This window comes from Macadamia integrifolia, unplaced genomic scaffold, assembly GCF_013358625.1.
Source record: "Macadamia integrifolia cultivar HAES 741 unplaced genomic scaffold, SCU_Mint_v3 scaffold725, whole genome shotgun sequence".
In the NCBI taxonomy this organism is placed as follows: Eukaryota; Viridiplantae; Streptophyta; class Magnoliopsida; order Proteales; family Proteaceae; genus Macadamia; species Macadamia integrifolia.
Genome location: NW_024870526.1, coordinates 238433 through 250407, shown reverse-complemented (window position 1 = coordinate 250407; position 11975 = coordinate 238433). Strand labels below are relative to the sequence as shown.

General features: G+C 38.6%; 2 non-coding genes across 2 annotated transcripts; both read left to right on the top strand.

The window, feature by feature from the left end:
- The first annotated feature begins 2375 nt into the window (after positions 1 to 2375).
- On the top strand, positions 2376 to 2482 carry LOC122069837. The gene has a single exon (XR_006137557.1). It is a non-coding gene; the product is annotated as a small nucleolar RNA R71 (small nucleolar RNA).
- Positions 2483 to 10914: 8432 nt separating this feature from the next.
- Positions 10915 to 11022, top strand: LOC122069829. The gene has a single exon (XR_006137550.1). It is a non-coding gene; the product is annotated as a small nucleolar RNA R71 (small nucleolar RNA).
- The last annotated feature ends 953 nt before the right edge of the window (positions 11023 to 11975 follow it).

Here is an 11975-nt window from a genome sequence, read left to right as displayed (position 1 = left end):
ACTTTTTAGGCATTACGTGAACTGGGCTTACCCATTGGCTGTCAAAAATAGGATAAATTATTCCATGATCCAAGCACTTTAGGATCTCTTTCTTAATGGCTTCCATCATCATTGTGTTAGCTCTTCTTTGGGGTTCCGTGGATGGTTTGGAATCCTCCATAAGATGTATATGATGTTGCACAATGGAAGGGCTTATACCCTTGATATCAGCCATGGTCCAACCTAGGGCTTCTTTATTATCTTTTAACACTTTAAGTAACTCCTCTTCCTGGCTAGAAGTCAAATTTGAAGAAATTATTACAGGAAGAGTCTGGTCAGGCCCTAGGAAAGTATACCTCAAATTAGATGGCAACTCCTTAAGATCTAGCTTAGGGGACTCAACTATGAAAGGTTTGGGAATGGAATTGGAAAGGGGTCCTAAGGGCTCCACAAGTGTGTGAAGACTCAAGACTTCAGAAAAGAAATTTTCACTATCATCATCCAACTCATCCATACACTCTTGGAATTCTGAATCAAAATCAATATCAAAGTTGGTAACTAAATCATTAGAAAAATCCAGGAAATCCTCAAGCATATTGATCTCTTCTTCCATATGTGGTTGCTTGCCAATCCTAAACATGTTAAACTGAACAGTTTGGTTACCAAAAGATAATCTTAGGAAACCATTCCGGCAATTGATTAATGCATTACTGGTAGCCAAGAATGGTCTTCCTAGAATTATTGGGATCTCATCCTTGGTTGAGAAGGGCTTAGTATCTAACACAATGAAATCAACAGGGAAAATAAATTCCCACACCTTTAGTAAAACATCCTCAACCATCCCTTTAGGAATCTTAACAGACCTATCTGCCAACTGAAGAGTAGTTCCAGTGGCTTTCAATTCTCCTAATCCCAGTTGCTTGTACACATGGTAAGGTAAAAGATTCACACTTGCGCCAAGGTCAAGTAAGGCATGCTCAATATAGGTGTTGCCTATGACACAAGATATGGTAGGGCTCCCTGGATCCTTATACTTGGCTGCTATAGGCTGAGTAATTATGGAACTAATGTTACCTGCCAAGAACGCCTTTCTGGGCACACTAGTGATACGTTTGTGAGTACACAAATCTTTTAGTACCTTTGCATAGGCGGGGATCTAGGATATGGCATCCAAAAGAGGGATGTTCACTTCTACCTTTTTGAAGACTTCTAAAATTTTATCCATGGAAGCAGTCTTCTTTTTGTTTACCTAGCGATTAGGAAATGGGACAGAATGAACATAAGGACTGTTAGGGATTTGTCCCTGTTCAAAAGAATCATTTTTGGTTTCCTCAACCAAATCATCTTTAGTTTCAGAAAAATCTTTAGGTTCATCAGACGAACCTGGAACAAGAGGCACACTTGTGTCCTCAACTGAAGAAGAGTTAACAGGAGTAATAGATGGGAAAGATTTAGAAATACTCTGTTGGTACTCTCTACCACTCCTAAGGGCATAAACAACATTACATTGGTTAGAGGGCCCTTGTTGGGTCTGACCTTGTACTATATTCAGTGGTGCATTAGTTGGTCCTTGTGAATTAACAGGCTGATGATGCCTAGGGTTAGGCTCTGGTTGACTGGGTAAAGTTCCTTTCTCCCTCTCACGCATAATTGAGACAACTTGAGTGAGTTCTCTCGTAAGATTTTGATGGCTTGTCATGAGGAGGGCCATATTTTTTTCCAAGTCACTTATTCTACTTGCCTCTCCAGTGTTGGTAAACCCAGGGGGTTGCTGATAAGATGATAGGAGAGGGGCCCTAGGAAAACTCGCCTGAGGTCCTACATTTGACCTAGGAAAAGTATTTTGGGAAAAAGATTGTTGTGCAAAGGGAGGCCTTTGGGGTCCAGGTTGACCTTGATTATAGAAATTGGAAGGTCCTGCTTGGTTGCCTTGATTCCAAGAGAAATTTGGGTGATTTCTCCATCCTGGATTATAGGTGTTACTATATGGATTGTTCTGGTATAAGGCATTAACACTATCATTAGAAGTGCTCCCAGAGGTGTTGGGGCATTTTTCTATGACATGTCCAAGGGACTGGCACTAAGCACAAATCTTAACCAAATTGACTGATGATGACTCTCTAGGAACAATAGCCTCAATCCTCTTGATTAGGCTATCCAAATAGGCTTCCTTGGCTATTATCCCATCCACAAAATATCTTTTTCCTCCTATGGTTCTTTCACTCTCTTGGGTTGATTCCCACTCACGGGTTTTGTCAGCTAAGTCAAGTAAGAATTCCCATGTCTTTCCTTCATCTGTAAAGGATGTGAATCCCTCAGGGCACATAGACTCTATCATTTGTTTAGTTGGGTAATCAATACCCTCATAAATTATTTGACATAAATGCCTTAGGTTTAGGCCATGGTGAGGGCATTCTTGGAGTAGATCCTTGAATCTCTTCATAAGTTTGGAAAATGACTCACTAGGCTTTTGGCTAAACTGAAGGATATCACTTCTAAGCTTATTGGTCTTATGAGTTGGGAAAAACTTCTTAAGGAAGACAACTGTGAACTGTTCCCATGAGGTTATGAAATTTGTGGGTAACCCATACAACCACATCTTAGCTTAGTCTTTCAATGCAAAAGTGATAAACCTAAGCTTAACAACATAATCAGAAAGTTGTTAGATCTTAATTAGAACACATACCTTTTCAAATTCCCTTAGAAATAGGTATGCATCCTCAGAGGTCAATCCATGGAAGTGGGGCAACATGGTGATGTATTGAGATTTGAGTTCAAAATTATTGCCCTGGGCTTGTGGTAGAACTATGCAGGAAGCTTGGGCTGTTCTAGCTGGGTAGAACCTATCTTTCAGAGATTTAGGTGAAGGGTTTTGCTGTTGATCTCCCATATTGAAGGGTTTTAGAGAGAGCAAACGTATAGAGTCACTACTTGTTGGATCTCTTCTTTCTAACCGATTCTTAGTATTACGTATCCACTTAACACTCATGCAAAAGAAAACTACCCACAACTAAAGTAAGACAAGCACAAAAGCATGGATAGCAAAACTTTTTTTTTTGATGATTTTTTGATTTTTTATTATTATTATTATTATTATTTTTGCTTTTTGGGAGCTTACCGGCAGGGATCCGGGGTTGCTCAGGTCAATTCCTGAGGTACTGCTACAGGGCGAAACCTATCTTTATCATACTGTGAGGCATGGCAACCTCCACTGATACAACTATTATTGCAAGTTGTTCTTCTCAGGAATTCAATAAAAGAAAAGGAAAAATATAAAAAAAAGCAAACAAAGCACTCCGATTTACCAAAAGAAAGTGAAAAATAACATGGAATTGTCTTTTCGGCAACGACGCCAAAAACATGTTTGAGATTTTAAACAATGTAACCGCAAGTGTACGGATCAGTGTAGCTACGGGTCGAACTCAGGGAGAGCAGTCACTTTATTTTCTTATTTCTTTTAATAATGCGAAAGTGAACCGATTAATGGTTGTGATCTAATTCTAATTACCGTCCTAAACATATGTATCTAAAATAACATCCTAACCATTCGTCATCTAAGAATTTAAAGACACAAGCCACGCAATTAAAATTAAATAAATAAATAACTAAAAATAAACAACCCACACAATTAAAATAAAACAATAAAGAAAAAAATGCTGAAATAAAATTAAAGTAAAAGAAAGGGGATAAAGCTAGAGAGAGACTCACAAGTATGTTTCTCTACTTAGCCCGATGGATGCATCATAATATGAGCTTCCCTACTTGACCAAAGAGTCACTCTTACAAGGGTTACTCTACTTGGTTTTAGGGAAAGGGAGAAAATTAAAATAAAAGCAATAAATTGATGGTTCTATGGCTAGGAGGGGGCAAAGCCAACACATACACTAGCCATAAACCTTGGGGGAAAGGGATAGCAATAATGGAATGATTGAAAATAAAAATCCTAAATTAAGAAAGAAAGGGTAGTCAGAAAAGGGAATGAGAGGGGGGAGAGAAGACTACTGAAGGAGTCTATTTACTTGAACTTCAACCCTTGAACTGAAAAGTTGATCGATTTGAGATACTACCAGTACTAAAAACCAGATTTGGAATAAACCAAATCTAAAATTTCTAGTACTAGAGAAAAAAAATCTTGAAAAAAAAAATTGCTCCACGGCTCGTGATCTTGTTTCCTATATCTAAGCTTAGAACTATAACTTAAAAAATTAAAACTCAATTGCATAAATCATAAACATAAAAGGCTGAATAAGAATAAAAGAGTGCTTGCATTAATTGACATAAAAAACTATTACAAAAGTGATTAAAGCAAAAATAGAGAAGAACTAAAACTAAAGAGTGAGAGAGGGAGAGAGAGAAGAAAACTAAGCATAAACTAGAAAATGAACTAAGGGGAGTAATAATTAGGAGGGGGGAGGAAGGGGCTTTATAGGGCTTTTGTCTTGCCTCCTTCCTTCTACAAGTCTTCTTTAGAAAAGAAATAAAATAAAATAAAATGAAATAAAATCTTGGTAAAAATCCTCATTCTCTGAGATATTGTGTGAGGAAGGAGAGAATCCGTTTCCAAAATTAACAAATTCTATTCCTTCCTTGCCAAATTAACTAATATCTTGCAATCTTGATTAAATCAGAAAGGAATCTCTGTATAGCAACTTCAAGATCTTGTAAGGTGGCAAGGAGAAAGAATAATCTTCAGGATTTTGTAGGAGAGAGGATGTGGTACCAATGAGTGGGTCCCACCTTTGGACTGGTTCTTGACTCACTTTAAGCACTTTCTCTTGCAAACTTGGAAACTCAAAAAAACAAGAAAAATAAAAGTAGTACTATCTAAAGGGGGGAAAAATATACACTTATATCCCTAAGATTTCACACATTATTGTGTTTATCAAATTCCCCCATACTTGACTTTTGCTCGTCCTTGAGCAAGATAAATAAATAAAGAAAAAACCTAACTCACTTTCGTAGGAATCACGGTTGCACTTAGCATGTGCAACAAGCCTTTAAAGCCCTAAGTTACCCTAGTGGATGAGTTGTGTCTCGTGGGTGTTTGTAGTGAATATGCACCCAAAATTCAGAATAAACAAATTCCAACCTTGGCTAAAGGTAAGACTCATACCGATCCGGAGCAAAGATAATTTCTCTTATAAGGGACCCCCACGCTTGAACTTTTATTACCCTTTATCAATTCCAGGCACTAGCATATTTCTTAATTTGGAACTCATCTCGTCTCTTCCAAAACATCCTTATCTTAAAGCAAAACCACTTGTGAAGAAATAGGGAACCAATGACTAGGGCATTGGAGTGTTTTTGACCAAACATGTTACCAAGCATTAATACATTTGCACATTTTTTTTTTGCTTAATAAACTCTATTCTACTTGATTACTTTTGGCCTGAATGACATGGTGGAGCAAACACCAGACACCCAAGTTACTATGTAGCTTCGCTTTTTGCATATGCCCACAAAGACAGTGATGCTAGAATTTCTTCAGAAGTTTCCTCCTAAGGAATTTCGATCAAGACACCAGGCTTCCTGAGGCGCAATGCCCTGTCTAGCTCTAAGGGAAATCAACTCTTATTCTTCTTTATACCACATTTCACATTTCAGTTAAAATTGTGCATTTGTCAACCCATGCCAAATTAAAAAGAAGGTCTCAACTCGAAATCAAAAGCACAAGGAACCCACAGACTTACATATGGTCCATCACCATAAAACAGGGGTTTCTTATTTTTCAAAAGAAAGTCCCATCTCAAGACACATGCTTGTTTCTTTCTTCTCAACAGACGTTCAAAATGGGTACCTTAATCAAAACTTTTTATTTTCATACATCAAGCAACCGAATGGTCTGATCATTAGCCAAAAGCCAAAGTAGGACTTCATCCTTAGCAAGCTCAAAAATAAAAAGAAAAACAAAGAAAACAAAGTGAAAAAAACAAAAATTGGTTTCCCTCCCCCACACTTAAGTCATGCAATGTCCTCAATGCATGGAAAGAATTAAAAGCAAAGACAATGCAAGGGGGTCATACCTGATTAAAAGTTATTCATCAGTGTAAAGATGTTCATGGAGATCCATGACCTCTTCACTACTAGTATTAGGAAACTCAATGAACGGTTTCAAACGCTGACTATTAACCTTCAAAATTACCCCTGTTCCTGGATTCAAAATCTCCACAGCCCCAAGGGGATATACATTATGGAAAATAAACGAGCCATCCCATCGGGATCTAAGTTTACCAGGAAAAAGATAGAATCGAGAGTTGTATAATAAGACCTTATCACCAATTGCAAAAGATTTGCGTAGAATGTGCTTATCATGTAAAGCTTTGGTCTTTTCCTTGTAAATCTTAGAACTTTCATAGGCATTACTCCAAAGTTCCTCCAACTCAGATAGTTGGAGCCTACGGTGAATTCCCGCATTAGATAAATCAAAGTTAAGTTTCTTGATGTCCCAAAAGGCCTTATGCTCCAACTCAACTAGTAAGTGACAAGCTTTCCCATACACCAAACAGTAGGGAGACTGGCCAAGGTTGATCTTGAATGCAGTCCGATGGGCCCACAAGGCATCAATGAGCCTAAGGGATCAATCCTTACGGTTGGGATTAACAGTTTTCTCCAAGATTTGTTCGATCTGCCTAGTAGACACCTCCACTTGGCCACTAGTTTGGGGGTGATAAGGGGTAGATAACTTATGGGTGATCCCATACTTTTTCATTAAGGCCTCAAAAGGCCGATTACAAAAATGAATACCCCGATCACTAATTATTGCACGTGGTGCACCAAAGCGGAAAAAAATGTTCTCTTTGAGAAACTAGACCACCACTTGCTGGTTATTAGATTTACATGGTATGGCCTTTATCCATTTAGAAACATAATCAACGGCCAAAAGTATGTACAAATTCCAAAGGAATTAGGGAATGGTCCCATAAAATCGATGCCCCATACATCAAAGATCTCAACTACTAAAAAAGGGCTGAAGGCATCATGTTCCTCTTATTGATTTGGCCAAAAGACTAGCAGGCGGGACAAGCCTTGCAAAAATCAAAAGCATCTCTAAAAAGAGTGGGCCAATAAAATCTGCATTGGAGAACCTTTGCGGCAGTCTTCTTAGGTCCAAAGTGTCCACCACATACATGATCATGACAAAAAGAGAGAATAGAATGTTGCTCATGATCAGGTGCACATCGTCGGATAATCTGATCCGGACATATCTTAAACAAATAAGGATCATCCCAGAAAAAGTGCTTAACTTGGGAATGAAACCTATACTTATCTTGGGTGGACCAGTGATCCAAAGTCACACTTGAAACTAAGAAGTTGGCAATGTCAGCAAACCATGGTTCACTGGACATTGCAAATAATTGTTCATTTGGAAAGTTCTCGTTAACTGGAGAATCGACAGTCAAGGAATTTGAAAGCCGGGATAAATGGTCTGCAACTAGGTTTTCAACTCCTTTCTTATCCCTAATTTCTAAATGAAACTCTTGCAAAAGTAAAACCCACCTAATGAGACGGGATTCGGCATCCTTCTTCTGAACTAGGTATCTGAGAGCAGAATGATCAGTATACACCACCACATGTGAACCAACTAAGTAAGACCAAAACTTTTCTAATGCAAACACAACAGCTAAAAATTCTTTTTCAGTGGTTGTATAATTGAGTTGTGCATCATTTAAGGTCCTACTAGCATAGTAAAAGACAGTGGGCAACTTATTAATCCTTTGACCCAAAACTGCTCCTATGGCAAAATCTGAAGCATCACACCTCAGTTCAAAAGGTTCAGTCCAAACAGGTGGTTGAACAATGGGTGCATTGGTCAACTCCTTCTAAAGTTGTTTGAAGGATTCTATGCAGTCTTTAGAAAAATCAAAAGTTTGATATTTGGCAAGTAATGAAGTGAGAGGTCGGGCTAACTGACTAAAGTTCTTAATAAACCTTCTATAGAAGCCTGCATACCCTAGAAAAGACTGGACATCCTTAACAAATTGAGGAGGTGGTAAATTATCAATTAAATCCACTTTGGCTCTATCTACCTTAATTCCGTCCTTGGATATTACATGGTCTAAAACAATACCAGATTTAACTATAAAATGGCATTTCTCCCAATTCAAAACCAAATTCTTAGATATGCACATTTCAAAACTAGGGAAAGATGATGAAGACATTTAGAATATGAATTACCATGAATTGAAAAGTCATCCATAAATACTTTTAAGAATTTTTCGACCGTGTCAAAAAAAATGCTCATCATGCATCGTTGGAACGTAGTAGGGGCATTGCAAAGCCCAAAGGGCATATGCCTGTGAACAAATGTTCTATATGGGCATGTAAAATTGGTCTTACGTTGGTCCGCTAAAGCAATTGGGATTTGGTTATAGCCAGAATATCCATCAAGAAAACAATAGTATTCATGTCCAGCTAACCTCTCTAACATTTGATCAATGAATGGCAATAGGAAGTGGTCCTTCCAGGTTACCACATTAAGTTTCCTGTAGTCTATGCACACTCTCCACCCTGATTGGACACGAGTTGGAATTAGTTCATTATTGGCATTGGGAACTATAGTCACCCCAGACTTCTTAGGCAATACATGAACTGGGCTTTCCCATTGGCTGTCTGAAATAGGATAAATTATTCCATGATCCAAGCACTTTAAGATCTCTTTCTTAATGGCTTCCATCATCACTGGGTTAGCATTTCTTTGGGGTTCCGTGGATGGTTTGGGATCCTGCATAAGATGTATATGATGTTGCACAATGGAAGGGCTTATACCCTTGATATCAGCCATGGTCCAACCTAGGGCTTCCTTATTATCTTTTAACACTTTAAGTATCATTTTCCTGGCTAGAAGTCAAATTTGAAGAAATTATTATAGGAAGAGTCTGATCAGGCCCTAGGAAAGCATACCTCAAATTAGATGGCAACTCCTTAAGATCTAGCTTAGGGGGCTCGACTATGGAAGGTTTAGGAATGGAATTGGAAAGGGGTCCTAAGGGCTCCACAAGTGTGTGAAGACTCAAGACTTCAGAAAAGAAATTTTCAATGTCATCATCCAACTCATCCATACACTCTTGGAATTCTGAATCAGTATCAAAGTTGGTAACTAAATCATCAGAAAAATCCAGAAAATCCTTAAGCATATTGATCTCTTCTTCCATATGTGGTTGCTTGCCAATCCTAAACATGTTAAACTCGATAGTTTGGTTATCAAAAGATAATCTTAGGAAACCATTCCGGTAATTGATTAATGCATTACTGGTAGCCAAGAATGGTCTTCCAAGAATTATCAGGATCTCATCCTTGGTTGAGAAGGGCATAGTATCTAATACAATGAAATCAACAGGGAAAATAAATTCCCCCACCTTAAGTAAGACATCCTCAACCATCCCTTTAGGAATTTTAACAGACCTATCTACCAACTGAAGAGTAGTTCCAGTGGCTTTTAATTCTCCCAATCCAAGTTGCTTGTACACATGGTAAGGTAAAATATTCACACTTGCACCAAGGTCAAGTAAGGCATGCTCAATGTAGGTGTTGCCTATGACATAAGCTATGGTAGGGCTCCCTGGATCCTTATACTTGGTTGCTATAGGCTGAGTAATTATGGAACTAATGTTACCTGCCAAGAACGCCTTTTTGGGCACACTAGTGATACGTTTGTGAGTACACAAATCTTTCAGTACCTTTGCATAAGCGGGGATCTGGGATATGGCATCCAAAAGAGGGATGTTTACTTCTACCTTTTTGAAGACTTCTAAAATTTTATCCATGGAAGCAGCCTTCCTTTTGTTTACTGAGCGATTAGGAAATGGGACAGGATGAACATAAGGACTGTTAGGGATTTGCCCCTGTTAAGAAGAATCATTTTTGGTTTCCTCAACCAAATCATCTTTAGTTTCAGAAAAATCTTTAGGTTCATCAGACAAACCTGAAATAAGAGGCACACTTGTGTCCTCAACTGAAGGAGAGTTAACATGAGTAATAGATTAGGAAGATTTAGGAATGCTCTGTAGGTACTCTCTACCACTCGTAAGGGCATAAACAACATTACATTGGTTAGAGAGCCCTTGTTAGTTCTGATCTTGTACTATATTCAATGGTGCATTAGTTGATGTTTGTGAACTAACAAGCTGATGATGCCTAGGGTTAGGCTCTGGTTGATTGGGTAAAGTTCCTTTCTCCCTCTCACGCATAATTGAGACAACTTGAGTGAGTTCTCTCGTAAGATTTTGATGGCTTATCATGAAGAGGGCCATATTTTTTTCCAAGTCACTTATTCTACTTACCTCTCCAGTGTTGGTAAACCCAGGGGGTTGCTGATAAGATGATAGGAAAAGGGCCCTAGAAAAACTAGCCTGAGGTCCTGCATTTGACCTAGGAAAAGTATTTTGAAAAAAAGATTGTTGTGCAAAGGGAGGCCTTTGGGGTCCAGGTTGACCTTGATTATGAAAATTGGAAAGCATTGCTTGGTTGCTCTGATTCCAAGAGAAATTTGGGTGATTTCTCCATCCTGGATTGTCGGTGTTACTATATGGATTATTCTGGTATAAGGCATTAACACTATTATTAGAAGTGCCCCCAGAGGTATTGGGGCATTCTTCTATGACATGTCCTGGGGACCGGCACCAAGCACAAATCCTAACCAAATTGACTGATGAAGGCTCTCTAGGAACAATAGCCTCAATTCTTATGATTAAGCTATCCAAATGGGCTTCCTTGGCTACTATCCCATCCACAAAATATCCTTTTCCTCCTATGGTTCTTTCACTCTCTTGGGTTGATTCCCACTCACGGGTTTTGTTAGCTAAGTCAAGTAAGAATTCCCATGCCTTTCCTTCATCTGTAAAGGATGTGAATCCCTCAGGGCACATAGACTCTATCATTTGTTTAGTTGGGTAATCAATACCCTCATAAATTATTTGACATAAATGCCATAGGTCTAGGCCATGCTGAGGGCATTCTTGGAGTAGATCCTTGAATCTCTCCATTAAGTTTGGAAAATGACTCACTAGGCTTTTACCTAAACTGAAGGATATCACTTCTAAGCTTATTGGTCTTGTGAGTTGGGAAAAACTTCTTAAAGAAGACAACCGTGAACTGTTCCCATAAGGTTATGGAATTTGTGGGTAACCCATACAACCACTTCTTAGCTTGGTCTTTCAATGCAAAAGTGATAAACCTAAGCTTAACCGCATCATCAGAAAGCTGTTGGATCTTAATTAGAACACATACCTCTTCAAGTTCCCTTAGAAATAGGTATGCATCCTCAGAGGTCAACCCATGGAAGTGGGGCAACATGGTGATATATAGAGATTTGAGTTTAAAATTATTGCCCTGGGCTTGTGGTAGAACTATGCAGGAAGGTTGGGCTGTTCTAGCAGGGTAGAACCTATCTTTCAGAGATTTAGGTGAAGGGTTTTGCTGTTGGTCTCCCATATTGAAGGGTTTTAGAGAAAGCAAACGTATAGAGTCACTACTTGTCGGATCTCTTCTTTCTAACCGATTCTTAGTATTACGTACCCACTTAACACTCATGCAACAGAAAACTACCCACAACTAAAGTAAGACAAGCACAAAAGAATGGATAGCAAAACTTTTTTTTTGATGATTTTTTGATTTTTTTTTTATTTTTTGGGAGCTTATCGGCAGGGATCCGGGGTTGCTCAGGTCAATTCCTGAGGTACTGCTACGGGGCGAAACCTATCTTTATCATACTGTGAGGCATGGCGACCTCCACTGATGCAACTATTATTGCAAGCTGTTCTTCTCAGGAATTCAAGAAAAGAAAAGGAAAAATATAAAACAAAGTAAACAAAGCACTCCAATTTACCAAAAGAAAGTGAAAAATAACATGGAACTGTCTCCCCGGCAACGGTGCCAAAAACTTGTTTGAGATGTTAAACAATGTAACCGCAAGCGTACGGATCAGTGTAGCTACGGGTCGAACACAGGGAGAGCAGTCACTTTATTTTTTTTATTTCTTTTAATAATACAAAAGTGAA